The sequence below is a fragment of the Acipenser ruthenus genome, chromosome 22, assembly GCF_902713425.1.
Source record: "Acipenser ruthenus chromosome 22, fAciRut3.2 maternal haplotype, whole genome shotgun sequence".
Taxonomy (NCBI): Eukaryota; Metazoa; Chordata; class Actinopteri; order Acipenseriformes; family Acipenseridae; genus Acipenser; species Acipenser ruthenus.
This window is the reverse complement of record NC_081210.1, coordinates 18687802-18703862: the sequence shown is the minus strand read 5'-3', so window position 1 is coordinate 18703862 and position 16061 is coordinate 18687802. Positions and strand designations below refer to the sequence as shown.

The window sequence follows — 16061 nt, the reverse complement described above, 5'->3', positions numbered from 1 at the left end:
GGGAGGTCGGGACACTCTTCCTACTCTTAGCTCTACGCTTGCTTCGAGGGGGCTTGGGCTTATTTGCAACTCCCATCACCCCTGAGAAGGTACTCACTGCTGCCTCGTCCAAGAAGGCACCGTCTTTATATGCACAGTACGTGGAGTTGTTGGGGCTATTCAACTCCCCACAAGGTAAGTCTGGTGGAACTTGCTCAGGGCCCCTCGGAACGTGTGGGTCAGCTTTGTCCTGGGGGGGGGTTATGACAGACAGCATTCTTTGGCTGTTACCGTCTGTTGAATTGGAGCTGTTAGCAGACTTCTGGCTTACCGCGTCCAGGGGTATTCCCATGTCCTCCAGTGCTGTATCTAGGAGGACCTCTAGGGGGCCCCTGGTTTTGCCCATACAAGGGAGGGGGTCAAGGATGCTTTGAAGGGAGGCCCTTCGCTTGAAGAGGGTCATTGCTACCGAGGTACTGCTGGTCAGGGAAGGTGTTGACCCCGACCTCTCCCTCGGTGCATTAGTGAACACCTCTTCTGCGAGGTGTGCTAGGGTATGTGCCAACAACTGGGAAGGCTGGCTGGGGATGCCCTGGCTGGCTGCTACCTGCCCACTAGGCGGCAGTGTAGCCGTCCCACTCGCCTCCGTCTCTGCCTGCGAGGGCAAGACTGGGGACTTTGTGTGGACATTAGCTGGTTTTGGATCTATGGGGGCCACCTGCAACTTGCTGTCTTTAATCCTGATCTTCTTTCTTTTCCCCCCCTCGTCTCTACCCTTTCTTTTCCCCACCCTCTGCTGGTTCTTCACTCCCTTCCCCTCCTTCTCACTCTCACTTTCACTGTCGCTTTCGCTTTCCTCCCCCACGGACTCAATCCTTATGGCGTCATAACGAGAGCCGAGGGGGAGTGCTGGCGCTGAGAGGGCCCTACTCAGGGGGGGGCCGCTGCTGGGTCCGGGCTCCCTCCCTGCCTCGTGTTCTGCATCAGAGGAGCTACTGGAGGAGCTAGTGGAGTGGCTGTTGTACTCTCTCTCTGGGCTGGGGGAAGGGGTCCTCGTAAAACGGGACATGTCTCGGGGGCGGGGGGGTGAGGGGGGTGCTGGTGATGATGGTGGTGCTGGAGTCTGGGTCTTGGATACTGTTGGTGGTGATGTGGACTGATCTTTGTTACTTGCTCCCTCTTCCTGCTCAGGCCTAGGCTTGTTCGTGTTTGCCTTGCTGGCTCTGGCCATGTTGGCATAGGAAGAGGGGCAGTCCTTAAACAGGTGCCCCTTCTTTCCACACAAATTGCACTGCCTCTCTTCTCTGCAGTGGCTGGTCTCGTGGGGGGCGCCGCAGTTCCTGCACTTGACTACAGTACACGCGGCCGCCAGGTGTCCTAATTCCCCACATTTCCTGCAGAGTTTTGGCATCCCATTATAGAATACCAGCCCTCTGTTGGGCCCTAACACTATGGAGTTTGGAATGTGGCGGACGCCTCCAATGCCCGATGGATCAACATTAAGGCGTACCAGCCACTTTCTGGCTCCTGTCCAAACCCCATCTTCATCTGTAATTTTCCTCCCTTCTGATGACACCCTCCCATAGCGGTTAAGCCATGTTGTAATATCATAGTCGCTAACAGCCTCATTGAAAAATTGGACAGTAACAACTTTCATTTCTCTGTCTGTCAGTGCATCCACACAAAATTCTTTGTATGGAGCGAGATATTTATTCTCCCCCCAAAAGGACCACATTTCTTGTAACTTTTGGGGGTTCCTAAAACTGACCTCAAACACTTCCTTAAGCCCTGGCAATTTCACCAAACAATTCAAGTCAGAAGGGGAAAAACCCATACCCCTCTGAAGAATGGTCCGGCTGAACTCCAGTCTCGTCAGTCCTGGTTCCGTTTCATCTTGCTTGTTTCTTGTGAAGCGCACCGCATTGTGCCTCCTGGTCTCCTGGGTTGGCCGGAACGCCATCCTTCAGCTGGCTCCTCCGATTGGGGTGGGAGAAGCCTCTGGACGTCCGGGTTGTCTCTCTCTACGGAAAAGAAACAACGTAAGCAGCAAATCTGGGCAGTTGAAGGAACTATTACTTTAGTCCCTGAGGAGATGGTCGCCTCGCAAGAGGGACCCCCTCCCCAGGTGAACGGTGTCCTTCCCTGGCGGAGTAGGGGGCGCTGCTTGGCACCGAGACCACGTAGGAAGAATCGTGGCTGTGACGCCTCCTCGGGGTCCGGGGCCGCCCTCTGCTCCTCCCAGATGGCGCCCTCTGCTGGGCGCCTGCTGCTCTCTCGGTCTGGATCTCGATTACAATCAAGGGCTGGGGATGAGGTCGTCTAGGTCATCAAAGGGTCCTCAAAGGTCGTCTGGATGGTAGGTCCTCCTTCTCTCGAACTCCAGGAACGTCTGGAAAAGCCGGAACCGCCTGAAAAAGAAAAAAACTGGAACCGCCTGAAAAAGAAAAAACTGCTCTCAACAGTCAACAAAATCTTGAAAGACCCTCGGCCTGGATTGGGCAAGCCAAAACCAGACTGAGCATTAGTCTTCCAAAAAGTTGCCGAGCTGAAGAAAGCCAGTCAAAAATAAAAAAAATTCTGTTCCTCCTCACCCGAACAAACCTCTCACAGACCCTCGGAGGGAGCGGGCAATGCCACTACCCTCTAAGCCTTAGTCTTAGAAAGATTTATTCGAACTGAAGAGAAACCAGAGTACACTTTATTTTCAGTGAGGACAAGAGTATTCTTGCACAAACTGTTTTAGCAATAGAAATCGTCTATAAAAATGATATTCTGAAATGTACAAAAGCACAGGTCAAATAATAAATAGTTAAACTCAACGAATAATACTGTAAATATGGTACAGCGGGTAAGGATTACGTATATAGGTATAGATAAAAAAGCGAATATATACCATATCTGGTAAATAATTGTCAACTACATTTTGTGCGTAAAATATTTAAGGAAAGTTTTAAAAAAATAAAATTAAAAAAAATCTCCCCGTCGGGGAATTGAACCCGGGTCTCCCGCGTGACAGGCGGGGATACTGACCACTATACTAACGAGGAATGCGTGAAAAGCGACCGTTCTGTACTCACAGGAAGACTGCACTGGCCCCCCCTGTCGAGAATTGTTTAGCTAAACCGCACTAAACCATTTCCCATTCATTCTTTATGGTAGTGCTAAACCACTACGGATGTAATACTGCTGCCGCCGCAACATGATTTTGGCGCTGTTGTGCAGGTCTGTGCCTAAACTTAATGTATTGAGTTGTGCAGATCTACCAAGAGAAGGCACTAAAGAGCATGAAGCGTTTTATCTGCTTCGGCTCAGTGAATTTTGCGAACCAAATGATTCGGAGGCTTCACTTCCCTTCCCACCATCTTGCACGAATGGTTGAGTGATTGGATGAAAGTGGGGTACAATCGGTTCTACTATACATAAACAACTAAAACACCCACTTCCTTAGTTTGAGCAAAAAGGCTGCAGTCTGTAACGGAGGTTACTGTGAATAGCACGCCCATTTTCCGAACCAACAATACATACCACAGTTCTATTATTTTACAACACAAGGAAGCCCCGCCGAAACAGGACATCAAAAAATTAGTTAAAACTCATAAATGTTCCTCTCCACGGAAATCTTTAGTAAAATACTCTTTTATTGAGATTTTACATTTTTTACATTTACACCCATTCGTTTTTTCATTCATTTTACATTTCTTTTAAAGATGACATTCATGCATACAGACATACATTTTGTTTTAAAAGCATTTAAAACACATTTAAAAACACCAAGACAATTGTGCTTTGTACATGGTTAAAACAGACACAGATTAAAATCAACATGAAAAAAACCTGTGCTGTTTTAAAAGTGACTGGAAAAAAAGAACCATCTATAAAAAACCAGTGCTTGTGAGGGCCGGGGAGTGCTCTCTAAAAGTTCAAAAGTGAACATAAAACTATATTACTAAAACAGGGACAGGGGAAAAGGGACAGTGTGTGGAACAGTGAGTTAAAATTCTAAAATTTTAAAACACTTAAAATGTAACTTTTAATAGTTTACATTAAAAATCTTAAAGATACATAAAACAAAACAAAACAAAATCAAATAAAACATTCAACATAAATCAAATAAAAGTCCATAAAACTGAAACAAAAAGACTACATAAAACCAGGGCACCGTTCAAAAACGGTCATGCCAGCTAAAAAGGGCGGAATGCTGGCATGACAAAATAAATAAAAGGCTTAGCGGTGCCCCGTAGTCCCGCTCCTAGGAGCTAGCGGTTCCAGTTTTTTCCTTTATTCCATCTTCACGTCCTGAAGTCCGGCGATCCTCCACTCCGCGCAGGCCTTGTCCTTCCCGAGGGTCCGGATGTCCAGAATTACAAAGTCCTTGATAAGAGTTTGTGCCCTTCTGGTCGTGGTGATAGTGTCTAGCTCCTGCTTGTGATAGACACAGACGTTACGGCCTTCCCACAGGATCTGCTTGACAACATTGATGACACGCCAAACGCACTTAGCTGTGCTGGTATCGATTCCTCCCGCAGGCCCATAGAGCACAGTCTCAGCGGTCATCTTGGCCGTGTCAGCAAACCTGTTTAGGAAGACAGAGACAGAGAGCCAGACACTGCCAGCCACATCACACTCCCAGAAGATATGGGCTGGTGTTTCTCTCTTGCGGCACTTTGCATAGGGGCATGTTTCTACTTGGGCTAGTCCCCTCCTGAACATGAACGCTCGAGTGGGGAGTGCACTGTGGACGGTGTTCCATGCTATATCCTTCTGGACATTACTGAGGCAGCTGTGAGACACATTCTCCCAGATTTTTTGGCTTTGGGTGAGGGAGAAAGTAGCTACTTTTTCAATTTCCTGGGAACCGGCAAGATATTTAGTTACAGCCTTGTATTCCCAGGAGGCCAATTTTGCTTTATCTAAGCCCAATTTATATATAGTGTCCCTTAAGGTTCTATAATACAATGGGGGGTCCCAGGAGTACGGCACGGTGTTATCAATAGTGCAGAGGCCCAAGGCCCTGAGACAGGTGGCAAAATAGAAACGATTCATGTAACATACCTTCCTGTCCAGGGCCTGGATGTTCTTGATAGTTTGCGTGAGCCCCTGCACTCGGGTGAGCTGCACAACGTCCGGGACCCCCTTACCTCCCTTCTTGTCGGCTTTACTCAGGGTGGCTCGCTTTACCCTCTCCATCTTGCTGCCCCAGATAAAGCGGTGGATAATGCGGTCCACCACTTTTTTGGTGGTCCTGTCTGGGGGAAAGATTTTTCCTACATAAGAGAGGATGGGGAACAGTATAGACTTGGTTATTAATACTCTACCCGTCATTGTTAAGGATCTTGTGCTCCATCCGCCAATCTTTTTACGGACCTGGTTAATGGCCGCCGTCCAGCTCTGGGCCCCCGAGCTATTGTTCTCGAAAATGAGGCCCAGAATCTTGATTTTGTCCTTTTTGACAGGGTACATGTCCGACAGTTCCCTATCTACCTGCCAATTTTTAGACACGTAGACTTCGCTCTTGGACTTATTAATCACTGCCCCGGTCGCCGTGCAGTACTTCTCAAGGATATTACTAATCCGAGGTACCGACGATGTGTTGGTGCAAATGAGTGACACATCGTCCATATATGCTGTTGTTTTGACCTGGACCCCGTTGGATCCAGGCAGCTGGAAACCAGTTATATTGGTATCCCTACGAATTGCCTGCAGGAGGGGTTCAATGCACACGACATATAGCAGTGGGGATAGTGGGCAACCCTGTCTGACCCCTGACTGGATAGATATTTTACCAGTCAGGTGCCTGTTCACCAAGACTCGGGTACTAATGTTTGTATATATGGTTTTAACCCACTCCCTAAGTCCAGGAGCGAATTTCATCTGGTCCATCACTTTGTACATATATTCATGGCTTACCCTATCGAACGCCTTCTCCTGGTCAAGGTTGAACAGGCAGAGGGGATGGTTCCGTTCTCTAGAATAAGCCAGAATGTCCCTTGTTAACATTAAAATATCGGTGATGGACCTCCCTGGGACGCCACAAGCCTGGTCGGGGCCAATGACCAAAGGGAGGTGTACTTGTAGCCGGAGCATCAGAGCTTTGGCTAGTATCTTGTAATCCACGCAAAGGAGGCTGATTGGGCGCCAATTCCGTAGATCTTTAACTTCCCCTTTCTTATGAAGGAGAGTAATTACACTCTCCCGCATAGAAGGGCCCAACCGCTTCTCCCTGTAGACCGCTCTGTAGACCTCCGCTAAATGGACTTTTAGCGTGTCCCAAAAAAGATGGTAATACTCACCCGGGATGCCATCTGGACCTGGCGTCTTACCGGTGTTCATGGTCTTAACCGCCTGGGTGAGCTCCTCCAGCGTGAGTTCTGGGTCCTTCTCCTCCTCCTCCTCGTCCCGCACTGAGTCAGGCTCCAACTGGCTCAGGAACCACTCTATCAGGGTGTCATCTGTAGCTTTGATGTTATACAGGTCCCTATAGAAGTTCTCTACCACTTTTTTCACTCCCTCACTATCCTCTACTATCCTCCCCCTGCTGTCGAGCATGGAGGACATCAAGTGCCGCTTCTCCCTCGTTTTCTGGAAGAAGAAGCGAGTACACTTTTCGTCTTCCTCCATTTTTTGCACTTTTGCATTGTGCATGACCTTTCGTTGTTCCTCCCTACAAAGCACTGAAAGATCTAGCTTGGTCTGGGCTATCTCGTCGCTTACAGGGAACCCCCGAAGCTGAAGCAGGCTCAGACGCTGGAGGGCAGCATTCAGGTATTTATATTTGGCCCTCCTTTCTTTTGCTTTCCTCTTGCCTGCTGCTATGAAATAACCCTTAGTTCTCATTTTGACCATCTCCCACCACTCTATAGGGGAGTTGAATAGGTCACGCAAAGTGGTCCACTCAACAAGCCTGCTCTTATAGGCTGCAGCTATGGAGGGGTCATCGAGTAAGGAGGTGTTTAATTTCCAGACCCCTGACCCCATCTGGGAGGTCTGAGGGACCTGCAATGTTACCTGCAGGAGCCTATGGTCAGAGAAGAAGACGGCCTGGGTGTCTACTGCCGTCTTCGTAAGGGAGCTGGTATGCAGGACGAGATCTATACGGGAGAAGGAGGTCCCAGATGAGCTCACCCAGGTAAAGGGAGGCACCAGGTCCTTACCTGCATCACACAGGGAGAAATCAGATATTACGGAGGACAAAACTCTACTAGAGCGGTCGTTGCGTGGCCTGCTCCGGTCTACGTCCCTCAGAGCACAATTGAAGTCACCTGACACGATGACGGGTACGTTCCCCAGCAGGAGTGGACGCAGCTGTGGAAAAAATTGAACTCTTTCGTTTTGGTTAGTGGGTGCGTAGACATTGACCAGTCTGAGGGGAGTGTTGTTGTATGTCACATCCACGCTCAGAATTCTACCAGGTTCTACCTCCCTGCTGCTGCGGGAGGTAATAAATGGGTTTTTAAACAGGATACCTACTCCGTCGGCTCTGGCTATGTTGGAGCCCGACCAGAAGGAGTCCCCCAGGGTCCAACTCTCCTTCAGGTCCCTATAATCAGGGCTCGACGAAATACCACACTCCTGCAGAAAGATGAGATCTGCTTTCAAGTTAGCTAGATAGTTTAGTACATCAAATCTTTTTTGTGTCTCCCTGATGCTCCTGACATTAACAGACACACATATCAGGGCCATCAGGGTAGCTAACAAGAAAAGGAGTCGCTGCGTCCACCCCATAGCGACTATGATTGGGAGGTCGGGACACTCTTCCTACTCTTAGCTCTACGCTTGCTTCGAGGGGGCTTGGGCTTATTTGCAACTCCCATCACCCCTGAGAAGGTACTCACTGCTGCCTCGTCCAAGAAGGCACCGTCTTTATATGCACAGTACGTGGAGTTGTTGGGGCTATTCAACTCCCCACAAGGTAAGTCTGGTAAGATTTATGCGATCTGAAGAGAAACCAGAGTATATTAACATTTGTTAGTGCAGTAAGCAACCTACTCATATTGCTATTGTAACAAGGGACGGTTAGTTTTTTTAGATTTTTTTTTTATTTATTTATTTTTTTAAAGTTTTTTTTAAAACGAGCATTTTAACATCTACGTCTTGAGAAAAACAACCAAAACAGTATACAAGTACTGTATGCTGACATTTATATTTAAATATGATATTTTAAAAGCATACATTACATAAGAGGAAATTAGATTCTGGCAACGTGCATTATGGGTATGCAAATGTGATTCATCCCTGCTAGCGCGGTTTCCACCCAACAGTATTGCTCAACCCAAGGTATTCGTTTTCCAAGTTACCAAAATACGTTTTACTATCAGATCGCTGTATTTTATGGAGTATGGAGGACTATCCATGGCAAAATTAAAAATAAATACATAGAGAAATAAATAAATAAATAAATAAATGTTGAAATATTGATTTATTGCAACATTTATTTGTTCATGCATTTATTTATTTATTTATTTGTTCATTCATTTATTTATGTATTTATTTATTTATTTATTTATTCATTCATTCTATGCATTTATTTATTTATTTATTTATTTATTTATTTATTTATTTATTTATTTATTCATTCATTCATTCATTCATCTATTCATCTATTTATTTATTCATTCAGTGGGCGGTATCAAGTACACTATTGGCTGTAGGAAGTTTGTTTCTCCCTGCTCCAGGGAACACAATCGATGCCGATGTGGGCTCGCTAGATCACTGTGTGTTGGAAGGCCGTGTATTATTGTGAGCATTTTGTTTTCAGCGCCAGTTGCATTTAGCTAGTAGTTTAATTGTTTTGCTGAGCATTCTCCTTCAATTTGTTCTTAACCGTATTGTGTCTGTTTTAAGTGGGTTAGATTCACAATTTCTGCATGCTATAGTGGTATAGTAATATTTTATAGTTTATATTTTTGTCCCTTTTTGTTTTCAAGGATTTTTCGCCCCATACAGAGGATCGTCTTCAAAAAGACGAACGTTCCCACTCCAGCGCCGTGTTGGTGTTATTACACTCACAACTTCTGCTGTCTAAAACGGAAAACCATTTCCACGGTGCCGACTAGACAGCAGAAAAAGACGAATTGAATGTAGCAGGACTGGGGGAGAAAAGAATCTCCTTTCAAGGTACGTTTATGCAAATATTCTGTCAAAATGAAACGGTTTATTTAATAGTACATATACTGAACATCACAAGAAACGTATCAGTATTATTACACATTTAATTCGGAAAAAAAACGAGGTATATACATGATGGACATTGACAAAATGTCTACTGCTCAGCAACGGTGGCCACACGCTAGTACTTGCCTGTGAATTTCACAGTACCCTGTCCCCTCATAACTACATACAGTACAATGTCAATTGTTAATCAGCACATTACAATCTTACTGCACCTGCTGTAAAACAGAATTTGTCATTCTAGAGAATGTTATCTAAAAAGTTTCTTTCGATGCTCAGTATATATCACGACTCTAAAATCAGATACAAATAAACCTAATGAGACGGTCTATAATAACAAATAACGCGATGTAGAGTTCAATGCAATGTAACCTGTACCTTCGATATTTTAGACTTTTTATTAAACCACTGCTCAATGCTACTGAAATGTCATCAACCACTATTAGTATCATAAAGCTCCCAAAATCCTTTTAGATGCCACTCAAAGTAAATGTCTGGAATTTAGTTTTGGATTGTTTTGCAGTTAGTGATCCATTCAGCTTTGTGTTGATGCTATACAAAAATAAAACCAATAAAAAACCTATGCCGCTTTAGTAGCAGCAAAATACAAGGTTGTGTATCAGTGTGTAAGATGTTCGCTAGATTCACATTTATTACATTTGTGTTCTTTTTTATGTCAAGGTTGTGACAGCAGCTGTGAAGGATTCAGAAGCCAGTTATTCAAATCTTATCCCAAACTGAGTGAAGGTGGTGGATTTGAACAAATGAAGATTTCAGGATCTACGAGAAGCCGGATCTAGGCTGTTATTCCTTGCCCTAATGAGGGGTACTCAGCAAAATATTTAAGGGACCCAGAAACCCAAATTGTCTGCTGCAATTCATTTTGTAGGTTCCTGGACTGTCCTTATCCACTGGGCCCCTGATGAAGTGCCTCTTTTGTGAGAGACTTTTCTTTCTCAGAAATAGTCACAGTGACAGCTGTAGCAGCAGGTATAGAGTTTTTGTTAATGTAATTGGTCAATGTTAAATACAGTACATTAACTATTTTGAAAGGTTTACTTGCAGTAAAATGAAGACATTTGCATGTAGTGGGTTTCAGGAAATGTTTATGCTAATGTTGTCTTACAAATTTTTTTTCTCAGTGAAGAAGACAAAAGCATTATACTGCAATTGGCATTAAGCTGGGATCTTCCAGGGGTGACAGAAGAAAATCGGCATTGGCTAATGGACAAACTCCTCCTTCACGCTGTAAGTAGGTTTGTTTCGTGCATATCCATGTTCGGTTTACTCATTGTACTGGTTAGTTGTGTAATTAATTGATAACCTACAGCAGGGGTGGCCAAATCCAGTCATGGAGAGCCCCTATCCAGCAAATGTGTTCAATAAAAGGGAAACTCTTGTGATTGAGGTCTGAAGAGGGAATTTTTAGTTGAAACAATCACTAAAGGACTTCATTTAACAAATTCACCTGCTTAATTCAGCACATTGAAATTCTGACACACTATACACCTCCCAGGTGTGTTACATTTTATTACATGTTGTTCCCTAATTAAGTTTTGAATGCCTGTGGCGTGTGTTACTGTTTCAGTGTTTTGATAATGTGATTTACTAGTTATATTTCTAATTCTGAAGTTTATATATTTTTTGGTGTTTTGGTCTACAATATAAAACCCAGCTTGTATAGAGCTTTGAGATGAAGCTTGGTATTGAGCCATTTCAATATTGGAATTGAACAAAAATGGCCAATAAGGTTCAGCAAGAGATCCCCTGCCGTTCATTCATTTATCTATTCATTCTTTTTTTCCTCAAGATGATCCTTGAAAGAATCACCTGGCCCACACTGAATGTGGAGGAAGATGATGATGAGGATGACTGTTCTCTTGAGACTAAATGCCGTATCACAGGTGTAAGAAAGAGCGGTGTCGCCTTTAAGAAATGGCGACGCCATTTGAAAGACTACGCAACCCAGGAACCTTAGCACTAATGGGCAAGGCGGGGTTTCTGGGTATAAAGGGAAGTGGAGCAGGACAGCAGGGGGTGATTTTGGGGAGCACCGCCAGTTTGTCCTGCTGAATAGTTCCCAGAAGGTTGAGAGTGCATTACGTAGTATTGTAAGGTAAAGTGAACGTTTGGTTTCTTTTTTGAACAAGAGTTGTGTTTTGTTTATACCGTGAGCGTTTTCCTCTTGGTGAGGTAGTCTTTTGTTTTGACAAAGTTTAATTTATTTTATGAAACGTTGGTAGATAAACGCTGCCTCTCGGTAGTTAATTTAAAACAGTTCCGCAGTTTTCGTGACGATTGGGAACCGTCACAACTGCCGTCTATTTGTGTATGTGTGTTTGACTCGGGACTCGGAGGGAAAGCGCGTATTCATGCGCTGCAGGAACAGCGGGCTGTAACAGAGAGAACTGAGGCAGCAGTCTGGTTTTCTGGACGTGCTTTATTGTGACACACATGAACAACAGTACCCACAGGTGGTGTGGACAGTATGGATATTGTGCTTGAACTCGGAGACACTCCCGTGTTTCCGTGAACGACTGGGACGTCAGCTGCAGGGGTCCTTCCCCACAGCCTGGATACAATTCTTTATCAACAGAGCCCTTCTTCTGGGAGGGCCCATTCCATACTTGCTTACGCTTACCTGTGTTACAGCAAGACTCCAGCAGAGGGAGTCTGCGCTATCCTTGCCTGTGTTGCAGAGATACTCCAGCAGAGGGTATCTTCTTTGTTCTTACCTGTGTTGCAGAGATACTCCAGCAGAGGGTGTCTTCTTTGTCCTTACCTGTGTTGCAGAGATACTCCAGCAGAGGGTGTCTTCTTTGTTCTTACCTGTGTTGCAGCAAGACTCCAGCAGAGGGAGTCTGCGCTATCCTTACCTGTGTTGCAGAGACACTCCAGCAGAGGGTGTCTTCTTTGTTCTTACCTGTGTTGCAGCAAGATTCCAGCAGAGGGAGTCTGCGCTATCCTTACCTGTGTTGCAGAGAGACTCCAGCAGAGGGAGTCTGTTCCACCCTTACCAGTGTTGCAGAAATACTCCAGCAGGGGGAAGCCACTTCTGACTTGGAATACAAAGCTACCCCGGCAGGGAAAGCCTACATTGAACTTACCAGCGTACAGGACTACTCCAGCGGAGGGAGGTGGCCTGTACGTAACTGTGGACTGACCCACCTGGGTCGAAGGATCCTTCCTGACACTTACCAGGCTCCTCAGCTAGAGTTTCCTGCTAAGTTCATCCCAGTGGACTCAATTCCACGGGGAAAGGACTTGCACAGGCCTCGGCCTGTAGAACTCGGTATTCTGAAATAGTTAGAGAGGGGCAAAGAAGTGAGCCAGTTAGTGACCCGTACAGGGCAATAATCTATACAAAGAAAGTGTTGACTTGTTTAAATATTGTAAATAAAAGTTAGTTGCCTGAACGTTCTTCGTGTCTGTGCCAGTCGGTGGAAGCAGTAATAGAGTATCACGCAGGGGTACTCTAACGGTTTGTTACACTGGCTTCTTCAGGACATTCATGGAAACGGTATAATTTAATCTATTAATCATCGCCATGTATAATTTTATTTTAACCATCCAACTCATTCTTACCTTATATGAGAAGGGACAACTTCTTATTCTTCATCACTCAAAACAGCATTGGCCACCACTTCATATGTAATATAATAAAAAAGAGGCCGTGGAGAGGGGGGGGCGTGACTATGACTAAACGGGCAGTTCTGTAAATAGAAAAAGCTAAATACATAAATGTTAAACTCATTCTTAAAAGTCAGGAGTATGTATGTTATGTGTGTTAGGCGCCCGTGATAACCACTACACTACCTATTCTGCGTCGTTCTGTTTTCAGTCAGTATGTTTTATCTAAAACTCAACTATTTGAAAGTTGAACAGCAAATTAACGCTATTACAACTATATGGGATAAACAGACATATGGCTTCCCATTGAAAAATATAGACTATTGAAGTGATGATACGCCTGTACTTAGAAAATGAACTAAACACGTGCATCACCATCGACCTGTAGCACTTGCTGTGCTCAGTGCTTGAGCGCTGTCTTCCGTGAAGTTTCCGTAGTGTAGTGGTTATCACGTTCGCCTCACGCAAAAAGTCCCCGGGCGGAAACAGCTTTTTTTCTGTATTATTATTTTTCAGTGGTCTCTATGTGTTGCATTTTATTTCCGAATGTTTAAAACCCGTGGGGTAATTATTTATTTATTTTTTTAAATGCAAGCGTAAATGTATCATAGCGATAGCAGCACTTCTTGTAACTTTTTGTTACGACCAATGCATTCATTCTGAGTCGAGTCTGACTGATTTCTAAGTTTGTGTTGTGTAGGCAGTGCCACCTGGAACACTATTTGTGATTTTACTAGAAAATGTGCTCAACCGGACTAATATTAATTATAGCAATCATAAGGCATGCCCTGACTTTTATTTATTTTTTTTAGCACAGGAATAACTAGGCTCTCAAATTTTAAGAAAACAAATTATAATAAAAAAATAAATCTTCACAGAATCCGTACCTTCCAGTTACTATCATGTTCCTTGGCCATGGTGGTGGTACTGTAGGCAGGACTCGGTGCTGGACTTCAGTCACGTCCTGGTCAGCATAGAGGGGGTCCCCTGCACTGCGCTGGAGGACACTGGGTCGAGTGTTACACTCATATGGGCCGATGTCTACCAGCAAGACCCCGACACAGCACCACCACATTGGTGCTTTAACAGTGATTAGAAAAACAAAATGGTTATTTTTCATTGCAATGTCTAAACAGCGCCTTTCCCACTGGATAGTGGATGCTATTAAATTAGCGTATGAATCTGCAGGCCTTCCTCCACCAGGGCAGTTGAAGGCGCATTCTACCAGGGGTATGGCGACATCCTGGGCCCTCTTTCGAGGGGTGCCGGTGTCTGATATTTGCGCGGCAGCCAGTTGGGCTACGCCGCATACTTTCATGAGGTTTTACAGGCTAAATGTGCTGGAATCCTCTGCTCCGTCATTTGGAGCATCTGTGTTGCACTCTATGACGCCTCAGGTTGCGGACGTCTAGAGTAGGTACAATATGGTGTGACTATTCCACCTTGGGACAGGTGTCATTGCGAGCATAGACGCTGAGGCGCAGCTCCGCATATGTGTAGATGTACTGCCTACGCAGTTGCGTTATGACGTAAGTCTGTCCTACTGCCGAGAATCCTCCCTCGCGACGGCTTGGGTACACTGTTCCCATACCTTGATGGTTATTTTCGACTTGAAAGGGAACGATAGGTTGCGGATGCAACCCCGGTTCCCTGAAAGAGAAAATAACCATCAAGCCGCGAGGTCGCTCTGGAGGCCTTCACGGCCTGAAGGGCAAAAGAGGAAGTGACTCTCCGCGCGCTGCGTATAGTAAGCTCCCAAGGGGGCGGGCTTACACGCCAGCTTGCGCGGAGGCCTATCGGCAGCTTTGACATAAAGCTCAGCCAATCCCTACTGCCTGACGGCAATGTCCAATACCTTGATGGTTATTTTCTCTTTCAGGGAACCGGGGTTGCATCCGCAACCTATCGTTTTCAACGACGGTAGATTATTGAATCTTGAAGTCTTTTGGTTTATTTCGAAATACAATCATCTGAAGGTAAAAATGTTATTACAGTATTATTTTAATTCTCACTAGTACGGTACCTATAGTCACCAATAATTAAAAAATGCCAATAATATATGTTCGTATTACAAATGTCAGCTGTAGAAATGCGCGGATAGTAAACTAAATATTTTGTAATATTATCAATAAAAATACACGATTGACATTTTTACAATCGGTGTCAGTTCTGAGTGTTAAAAAATGTAATATTTACAACAGCTAGAAACTTGTTTGAGAGACTGTTTTATCTAAAGCGCAATTATATTTAATACAGTTGTCCGTTATAATGGTACTGTAATACTTGTATCCGGGACAACAGAAAATGCACGTATCGCAAACTGCAATATACAGTACATTATCTGTATGTATTCAAATTTCAATGTATTTGAAATTCATGGTTTCTGAAATTCATTAAAGGTGTCCTTAGTGTAGTGGTGATCACGTTTGCCTAACACGTGGAAGGTCCCTTGTTCACAAACATCCCACCTTTCTCAGCCTAGGACCAGGGAGCGTTTTCAAGGCCTCGTTAGCGCAGTAGGTAGCGCGTCAGTCTCGTAATCTGAAGGTCGTGAGTTCGATCCTCACACGGGGCAGCACTTTTATTATTGGTTAGTTATTTAAAAATAAATACCAAAAATGTGAAATGCTGTCAGAACGTTGTTCATGGTCGTAAATACTTAGATGTCCTTATTGTTTTAAAACTGAGTATCAACAAAGCATCTGGACAAATGTGGAACTGCTGCCATTTGTATGTGAGCACAGGAACAGACATTAACATATACGCGCTTATACTATAAAACGTATCGGGGCTATATTATATATTAAAGTCTTGTTCTTTCATTTATGCAATAAATTAAATAAAAAAATGCTTTGCAGAACGAGTTCAATATAATGTACTCCCTTCACTCAAGCAAGGTGCTAGTAAGATACTATATGAATAGGGGAGGTTGACACGATGTGTTTCCGTAGTGTAGTGGTTATCACGTTCGCCTAACACGCGAAAGGTCCCCGGTTCGAGACCGGGCGGAAACATTAATTTTTGTAATTTATTTTAAAATAACAACCCATTACAAATATATTTATTTTTTATACGTCTTAGATTATACGGCACGTATCGCAAATTGCACAGTACAGTACAATTCTTATTGTCTATTTGTAGGTGATTGTGGTTGATAAGTGGGTTCCATGTCTTTCCGGCGCCTCCTTAAGACTCGCCTCTTCAAACAGCACCTGTAGAACTCCTCTGTATCCTGGGACACTATCACCCTTCATGTAAATGTGCTTTATTTTGCTCTTATCTGC

At 44.5% G+C, this 16061-nt stretch overlaps 1 long non-coding RNA gene and 2 other non-coding genes across 4 annotated transcripts; all 3 read left to right on the top strand.

Annotated features, from left to right (window-relative positions):
- The first annotated feature begins 8629 nt into the window (after window positions 1-8629).
- LOC131699426 (uncharacterized) lies at window positions 8630-12563 on the top strand. 2 transcript variants are annotated; one of them, XR_009308128.1, is made up of 5 exons: window positions 8630-8715; window positions 8904-9093; window positions 9829-10137; window positions 10290-10395; window positions 10958-12563. It is a non-coding gene; the product is annotated as an uncharacterized LOC131699426 (long non-coding RNA). The 2 variants fall into 2 exon arrangements; XR_009308127.1 differs by having other exon boundaries at window positions 8649-9093.
- A 2716-nt stretch (window positions 12564-15279) lies between these two features.
- On the top strand, window positions 15280-15352 carry trnam-cau (transfer RNA methionine (anticodon CAU)). The gene has a single exon. It is a non-coding gene; the product is annotated as a tRNA-Thr (tRNA).
- A 366-nt stretch (window positions 15353-15718) lies between these two features.
- Window positions 15719-15791, top strand: trnav-aac (transfer RNA valine (anticodon AAC)). The gene has a single exon. It is a non-coding gene; the product is annotated as a tRNA-Val (tRNA).
- The last annotated feature ends 270 nt before the right edge of the window (window positions 15792-16061 follow it).